The sequence below is a fragment of the Panthera leo genome, chromosome E1 (assembly GCF_018350215.1).
Source record: "Panthera leo isolate Ple1 chromosome E1, P.leo_Ple1_pat1.1, whole genome shotgun sequence".
NCBI lineage: Eukaryota > Metazoa > Chordata > Mammalia > Carnivora > Felidae > Panthera > Panthera leo.
Window position 1 is genome coordinate 5,571,028 of NC_056692.1, and position 9,363 is coordinate 5,580,390.

Below are 9,363 nucleotides of genomic sequence, written 5' to 3' on the forward strand. Positions count from 1 at the left end.
CCACACATATTCTGAAATGTATTTTGCTCACTATAACAACTGTTACTACAATGCATTGCTCCTAAGTCACAATGTCTCTATGATGACCATAGCAAATGCATGCACACACATATAGAAAAGCTTCACTAATCTATACTCGATATTGAAAGGAAACCTAAGGGAAAACAAAATTCTGAATTCCAGAATGTTTTTAGAGAAGTATAATTTAATAACAACACTTACATACATGTATAATGACTAAATTAGACCGAAAACGTGTTCCCTAATAGAAAAATCTCAGGAGAGTTTTTTTTAATTATTGAACAGGTAAGACTAATGTGTAATTAATTTAAAAATTGTCAAGAGGTATGGGTCAGAGAGCCCTAGATACGCTTTAAATGGTATTTGGAAAATATTTTGAAAGAATCTTCCCTTAAATAGGTTAAATAGCCCTCCTTAAATATCATTAACACTAGGGGGCGCCTGCGTGGCTCGATGGGTTGAGCGTCGGACTCGATTTTGGCTCAGGTCATGATCTCGCGGTTTGTGGGATCAAGCCCCATGTTGGGCTCAACACTCAGTGCGGAGTCTGCTTGGGATTCTCTCTCTCTTCAAATAAACACAAATTAGAAATAAATAGATAAAATATCATTAACTTGAATAATTTATTTGACATTTTCTCTTTGATTCTCCAAGGTAAACCTCAACTTAGCCCATCCCGGTTGTCACTAGTTTTGAATAAATGAGGTCATACTATGCTGTCATCAATAAGCCAAGCCAGGGGAGACTCACGTTGGGAGCACAGGAATGCCAGGAGCCTCCCACAGCTTTTCACCTCCGATGTCACTTTAGACACTGATCCTTCTCCTCTCTGACTGAGCATGAGAGGGAAGCTCGGGACCCTTAGGAAGGAGTAAGAAGGATTTTCCTTCAAGATTCTACCAAGAAAATTAAGGACACTCACTAGGCTCCAGTGTGTCAGGAGTCGACAAATCTGAAAGAGCAGAGGTTAGGAATGAGTGCCTTGAAAGCTCCAGAAGGAGGGATTGGTAACTTGTGTACCAAGGATTCGTCTGGGCCTTGGGACCCTCATCCTAATTGGGGATATTAGACTCAGAGGTCCTTGCCATATCTGAAAGACGTGATCACTGAATTATTACAAAACAACACTCAACTTCTATCAGGACCTCTAGGTCCTAAATGAACTTGGCAATAGCCCATCCTGCTGTCTTCCTCGATCCTGTCCGTCCCGTGAGAAATAGGACGTAGTCTGAGAGCGCTGGACTGGGAGTCAGGAAACCTTGCTCATTGTCCTGGCTATGCCAGCATTTTGCTGTGTGGCCTTGACTTATTTCCGCCCGTCAAATCTCAACGTTCTCTTCTAGAACAGAGTGAGTGGGCCATGCCACTCTGAATCCCTAAAAGCATTCTCAGCGGTTTTAGTATCTGCTTCTGTAGCTTTGTCAAGGTTTTGCAGGGACTCGGTGAGCTCGGCGGGCACTAGTCCTGGCATAAGGGTGGGGTGATGGCAGGAATGCAGATCCTTGGCTGGGGCCACTGCATACCAGATAGCATCTCTCCGGTCACCCGCATATCTACCCTGCGTCAACAAGATAGCTAGAAAGGAAAGGTATTAAGCTGGAGGAAGTGTAAGGTCCCTTCCCTTTAACTTAACTTTTTGTGACTTCCCCAAATCAAAAACTTGGTTGTTTAAAAAAAAAAGAAAAGAAAAGAAAAATCCCGAAGAACGCACTGTCACAGAAAGTTCTCAACGGCGCATTCTTCTGACGTGTTTGCCCATAGAAACAGAGCTCGAAAGTGTGTTTCAGGACCAGGGATCTCCCCGCAAAGAGGCAAGAAGTTGTTTTGTCTCCAGCCTCATTCCCAACCCCAAGTCTGAGCTCTGGAGATAGGTGTCGAGGGTAGAAGACGAGGACCACTGCCCTCATTCCCAACTCTGTGTACCTTAGGGATTCCTTCTTGGATCATTTATAAGAGCTGCACCCACTGGTTCATCGCGGCAACCAAAGAGGAGAGGATCTCCTCTGCTATTTAAGGGACAACCGTCCCTACATCAGTTTTCAGACTTGGAGAAAATGAAAAGCTGTTGGCTAATCCAGCTGTCGGCTAATCCAGCGGCAATGTTGGTACCCGCTGGGAGCTCGCTGTACTGCAGATTATTGATTCCCACCCTAGACCTAACTGAATCAGAATCTCTGGGGACGGGGCCCCAGAATTTGCCTTTTAGCAAGATCCCTAGGTGATTCTATGCATGTTAGAGAAGCATATCATTCTGCCTGCCCCCCCCCCCATTTTGAAATCCTATAACTCTATGTTTAGAGGAAAAACTTGGAATTCAAGGGCTCAGAGTAGCCTTGGTCTGTGAAAACAAACAATTTAGGCAACCAGCTTCAGTGAAGAGGTTAAAACAAAAACGGATTAGGTATTTAGGAAACGATGAGAAAACTTGAGGCAGGGTGTATAATCCATAGGAAAGGTTAGTAGAAGGGAAAATATGTGACTATTGGAAGGCACTATAGGGTTGAATGAGAATCTTTAAAGACTGCACAAACTTGAGGGTGTGAAAATATGAAGAGAAAGGAGAATCGGGTCAGGACATGGTCGCAGAACAAGATTCATCCCCTTCGGCATAGGAGGAGCACAGGAGGAGGAAACTCTTGACTTCTTCTGAAGGTTTTGGGGGGGGGTCAAGATGGCGGCTGTGGTGAGATAAGGAGAAGGAACCTGCTAAGGGAGCTTTTCCTGGAGAATCTCAATCTTTTTAGTAATTATGACACAGAGTCATTGAATCAGGCAGGTTAGGCTGGATTATGCTAGCGTGATAAACAACTCCCACCCGAATCTCCCTCCCACATGAAAGGGTTATTTTTTCAATCCCACTCTCTGTGGATCAGGTCATGATCTCATGGTTCATGGGTTCGAGGCCCACATTGGGTTCTGGGCTGATGGCGTGGAGCCTTCTTAGGATTCTGTCTCTCCTTCCCTCTGCTCCTATATATCTCTATCTCTATCTCTATCTCTATCTCTATCTCTATCTCTATCTCTATCTCTATCTCTTTCTCTATCTCTCTCTGAGAAAGCCCCAACTGCGATCACCACCATGGGGTGGGTTAATACGGACTGGAGAAGGAGGAAGGTGGACACAGGCAACAGAATCCTCACTGCATATCTAAGGTCTGGCTAATAAATTTTAAATCTGGTACACCCACATCTTGAGATCCAACATCTCTGAGTTATGGCTATAAGTTTAAAAAAATTTTTTTAATGTTTTATTTTATTTTTGAGAGAGAGAGACAGAGACAGAGACAGAGTACGAGCAGGGGAAGGGCAGAGAGCTAAGAGACACAGAGTCCGAAGAAGGCTCTAGGCTGTGAGCTGTCAGCAAAGAGCCTGACGCGGGGCTTGAACTCATGGTGAAATCATGACCTGAGCTGAAGTCAGACATCGAACCGACTGAGCCACCCAGGAGCCCCAGCTATAAGTTTTAAAGCTGATACACCCATATCTTGAGACCCAACATCTTTCAAGAGAAGTTCACGAGCCTTTAGTCTCAGGATCTCTTTACACTTTTAAAAATTATTGAAGACCCCAGAGAGCTTTTGCTTGGATGGGACATATCTATATACATTTATTATATTAGAAATTTAAACAGGGACATTTAAAAAATGTATCTATTAAATTATTTAATAAACAACAAACTTGTGATGTGTTAATAATAACACATATTTATGAGATATAGCTGTATTTTCTTTTTAAAAATAATTTATTGTCCAATTGGTTTCCATACAACACCCAGTGCTCATCCCAACAGGTGCTCTCTCAATGCCCATCACCCACTTTCCCCTCTCCCCCACCCCCCATCAACCCTCAGTTTGTTCTCAGTATTTAAGAGACTCTTATGGTTTGCCTCCTTCCCTCTCTGTAACGTTTTCCACCCCTTCTCCTCCCCCATGGTCTTCAAGTTTCTCAGGATCCACATATGAGTAAAAACATATGGTATCTGACTTTCTCTGTATGACTTATTTCACTTAGCATAACACTCTCCAGTTCCATTCACATTGCTACAAAAGGCCAGATTTCATTCTTTCTCATTGCCATGTAATATTCCATTGTGTATATAAACCATCCATTCATCAATTGATGGACATTTAGGCTCTTTCCATAATTTGGCTATTGTTGAGAGCTGCTATAAACATTGGGGTACAAGTGCCCCGTTGCGTCAGCATCTGTATCCCGTGGGTAAATTCCTAGCAGTGCTATTGCTGGGTCATAGGGTAGGTCTATTTTTAATTTTTTGAGGAACCTCCTCCACCCTGTTTTCCAGAGTGGCTGCACCAGTTTGCATTCCCACCAACAGTGCAAGAGGGTTCCCATTTCTCCACATCCTCGCCAGCATCTATAGTCTCCTGATTTGTTCATTTTGGCCACTCTGATTGGCATGAGGTGATAGCTGAGTGTGGTTTTGATTTGTATTTCCCTGATAAAGAGTGACGTTGAGCATCTTTTCATGTGCCTGTTGGCCATCCGGATGTCTTCTTTAGAAAAGTGTCTATTCATGTCTTCTGCCCATTTCCTCACTGGATTATTTGTTTTTCGGGTGTGGATTTTGGTGAGTTCTTTATAGATTTTGGATATTAGCCCTTTGTCCGATATGTCATTTGCAAATATCTTTTCCCATTCCGTTGGTTGCCTTTCAGTTTTTTTAAAAATTTTTTTTAATGTTTATTTATTTTTGAGACAGAGAGACAGAGCATGAACAGGGGAGGGTCAGATAGAGAGGGAGACACAGAATCCGAAGCAGGCTCCAGGCTCTGAGCTGTCAGCGCAGAGCCCGACGCGGGGCTTGAACTCACGGACCGTGAGATCATGACCTGAGCCGAAGTCGGACGCTTAACCGACTGAGCCACCCAGGCGCCCCGGTTGCCTTTCAGTTTTGTTGATTGTTTCCTTTGCAGTGCAGAAGGTTTTTATCTTGATGAGGTCCCAATAGTTCATTTTTGCTTTTAATTCCCTTGCCTTTGGAGATGTGTCAAGTAAGAAATTGCTGTGGCTGAGGTCAGAGAGGTTTTTTCCTGCTTTCTCCTCTAGGATTTTGATCATTTCCTGTCTCACATTCAGGTCCTTCATCCATTTTGAGTTTATTTTTGTGTACGGTGTAAGAAAGTGGTCTAGTTTCATTCTTCTGCATGTTGCTGTCCAGTTCTCACAGCACCATTTGTTAAAGAGACTGTCTTTTTTCCATTGGATGTTCTTTCCTGCTTTGTCAAAGATTAGTTGGCCATACTTTTGTGGGTCCAATTCTGGGGTCTCTATTCTATTCCATTGGCCTCTGTGTCTGTTTTTGTGCCAATACCATGCTGTCTTGATGGTTACAGCTTTGTAGTAGATGCTAAAGTCTGGGATTGTGATGCCTCCCGCTTTGGTCTTCTTCTTCAATATTACTTTGGCTATTCGGGGTCTTTTGTGGTTCCATACAAATTTTAGGATTGCTTGTTTCCACTTTGAGAAGAATGCTGGTGGAATTTTGATTGGGATTGCATTGAATGTGTAGATAGCTTTGGGTAGTATTGACATTTTAACAATATTTATTCTTCCAATCCATGAGCATGGAATGTTTTTCCAGAGAAATAGCTGTATTTTCAAAACATAGTGAGAAGAGTGGAATTATACATATAGATGTATACAATATGTATTTGTGTGTGTGTGTGTGTGTGTGTGTGTGTGTGCAGCAAAATGAGTGGAAGAAAGTTACCCTAAATTATTATTTTTTTTTATCTTTATTTTTGAGAGACAGAGACAGAGCACAAGCTGGGGAGAGGCAGAGAGAGAGGGAGACACAGAATAATCCAAAGCAGGCTCCAGGCTCTGAGCTGTCAGCACAGAGCCCGATGCAGGGCTCGAATTCACCAACTGTGAGATCATGACCCGAGCCAAAGTTTGATGCTTAACTGAGCCACCCAGGCACCCCTGCCCTAAATTATGAACAACAGTGGTGGTAAGTCTAGGCAAGTTTTCAAATGCCTTTCACTTTTATGCACTTTCCACATTTTCTTTAATGAACATGCATTGCGTTTTTAATGGGAAAAATAGAATTTAATGTTTTAATTTTTAAAAGAAGTAGGGCTGGAGGGCTCTTTTTTAAAAAAAATGTTTTTTTGGGGCACCTGGGTGGCTCAGTCGGTTGAGCGTCTGACTTCAGCTCAGGTCACGATCTCGTGGTCCGCGAGTTCGAGCCCCGCGTCGGGCTCTGGGCTGATGGCTCAGAGCCTGGAGCCTGCTTCCAATTCTGTGTCTCCCTCTCTCTCTGCCCCTCCCCCGTTCATGCTGTGTCTCTCTCTGTCTCAAAAATAAATAAACGTTTAAAAAAAATTTTTTTTAATGTTTTTTTAATTAATGAATTTATTTGAAGTAGGCTCCGTGCCCAATGTGGGATTTGAACTCATGACCCTGAGATCAAGAGTCACGTGCTCTACTGACTGAGCCAGCCAGGCACCCCTGGAGGGCTCATTCTGAACAAAGTTGATGTGCGTCGCCCCGAACGAAGCAGCAGGTGCTGTGGCCGCGGTCCAGCACAGCCTCGTCCATGAAGGAGCCCCGTCATCATACAGAAGTTTGCTTAAATTACGTAGACTCAGGCCTTAACGGGGGGAATATCGCTGGGCACTCCGCTTACGGGGAAGTCTACGATCAGCCTGCTCTGACTTTTGCCTTCTTTCTTTCTTCTCCGGGACAGTGTTTTCACCACTTTTTAACACGCAGAGCATGGGCGCCTGGGTAGCTCAGTCGGTTAAGTGACTCTTGATTTCCGCTCAGGTCACGATCTCACGGGGTCGTGGGTTCAAGCCCCGCATCGGGCTCCGCACTGGGGGCACACGGAGCCTGCCTGGAATTCTCTCTCTCCTCTCTCTCTGCCCCTGCCTCCGCTCATGCTCACATGTGCACGCACGCTCTCTCTCTTTCTCTCTCTCAAAAACAAATACATAAGTAATTTTTAAAATATGCGGAGAACGTATTAGTTCCATTTGTAATGAGGGAATTGGTAAATTGGGGGTTGCAGCAGGAGCCGGGCAGGCTGAGTAGTAGTTATTCCCCGCTGGAGCGCAGGCCCTCTCTGGTCTGTCCCGTCCCCATCACTCCCTGCCGTCTCCCTTACGAGACAAATTACTCCTGCCTTGGAGGAGACACAATTTCTAGGTTATCTTTACTCTTAGCCTAACGTTATGTGGGTTCATTTAATTAGCAGGTAATGGGGGATAGCGAGGGCTGTGTCGAATCAGAGAGCGTAAGCTTCGCCCAAAGGGCCCACGCCTCTCACCTCCAGCCAGTCATTACAGTGTGGAAACGTCAGCCCAGATTGGCCCGTCTTTTACAACTTTAAAGGATGCCAATGCACTGGTTTTGAAACGATGGCAAATAATTCACTTAGAAAGGAAACGCTCTCTGGGCCAATGATTGCTGGCTGAACACCGTAGATCTGTGAGCCCCGGTCCGGTTGGTCGGCTAAAAATACGTAACCTCCGAGTCCAGTTGTCAGAGCGAAGGTTCCTCACTCTCCCACATCTGTGTCAGCTCTCAATGCCCGGGACTGCATCGTAGGGATGGAACCTGTAATTCTGAAAGCCAGTCTTGGCACCAGTGAGTGAGGAATCCCTTGAAACGTGGAGAATGGCCAGAGCTTTTCAAGAACCCACCAGATCATGGGCAAGAACTGCATATAAACATCAACCTTGGATATTGAAAACTGAGGAGGTAATCTCACTTCGTGATAAGTCACAGGATGTAGAGTTTTATAATAAAAAGTGTGGCTACATAAGAGGTTATTGAAAGGCATCAGCACAGGGGCGCCTGGGTGGCTCAGTCGGTTCAGCGTCCGACTTCGGCTCAGGTCACTGTCTCGCGGTTCGTGGGTTCGACCCCCGCGTCGGGCTCTGTGCTGACGGCTGGGAGCCTGGAGCCTGCTTCGGACTCTGTGTCTCCCTCTCTCTCTCTCTGCCCCTCCCCCACTCACACTCTGTCTCTCTGTCACTCTCAAAAATAAAAAAACCTTAAAAAATTTTTTGAAAAGCGTAAGCAGAGCACGATCTCTACACATCTCTGACGAAGTCTACTTCCCAGCGCCAGCCTCGAGTTATCATTGTGCTTGTTCTCACGATGCCCTTCTCGCAGGTCAGTAAAGCTCTCGGTGATTCAGCCCCACGTTGGGCTCTGTGCTGACGGCTCAGAGCCTGGACCCTGCTTCCGATGCTGTGTCTCCCTCTCTCTCTCTGCCCCTCCCCTGCTCTCACTCGGTCTCTCTCTGTCTCTCAAAAATGAATAAACATTTAAAAAACTTTTTAATAAAATAAAAAAATAAAAAATAGCTTCATCAACCCTTCATAGCATATGTTTGTAGGACAGGTATGTGTAAGAAGCAAGGGAGGGTTGCTATTGTTCAGCTCATTTAAGTATTTCTCTCATCCTTCTGGGAATTAAACGCTGAATCGTGAATAAACACGGGGAAACGTGCCCAGGTTAATTTCGGGTTTGCTGCCTTCATTCAAAAATGTGGAAATCAAGAGCTAAGTCTGTGATATGGAATCGTTATGTGATAAACAAAGTGGTTGAAGGTTGACCCTTCACATCTCCTACAGACAGTGCTCCCAGAAGGATCCACGTTGATGTTTCCTCTCTCAACTGTCTCCTCGAGGATTCCTTCCCCTTTGCCAAGAAACAGCTTCTTCTCTCCTCTTCTTTGAGGAAATTTTGTCCTTACCTGCCACTTGTATCGATTGTGATTCTTGTTTAAGAGGGACAGAAAACACAGCTATGACTGGCTTACTGGGAAGGGGATGTCTCTGCTCATGTACATGAGAAGTCTAGTGTGTAGGCTGTAGCTCAAACAATGTCGTTTCTCTTTCCCGTCTCTCAGCTCTGCCTGCACTGTGTTGGCTCCATTTTTTTTTCACGCCCAGCCTGGAGTCCAACGTAGGGCTTGAACTCAGGACCCCGAGATCAAGACCTGAGCTGAGATCAAGAGTCAGATGCTTAACTGACTGAGCCACCCAGATGCCCCGTTGGTCCATTTTCAGATAGCCCTTCCCCTCATGGTGTCAAGGTGGCCACATCAGCACTGCCCTAAATCCCTCTAAGTTCAAGTCCAAGAGGAAACAGAAAGCGCTCACTTAACCCAAGAGTGAAACCAAAGCCTTGGGTCTGATTCTACTGTTCTGATGGGATCACACGCCCTCTGCCACACTGATGGCTAATGGGGGGTGCGGGGACAGGAATGGTCCAGTTAGCTCAGTCATACATTTCAGTCAGAGCTGGGGACTGAGCCCTATCAGAAGTGCCCGGATTGGGGGCAGGGAGTAGAGGTATTTTCCC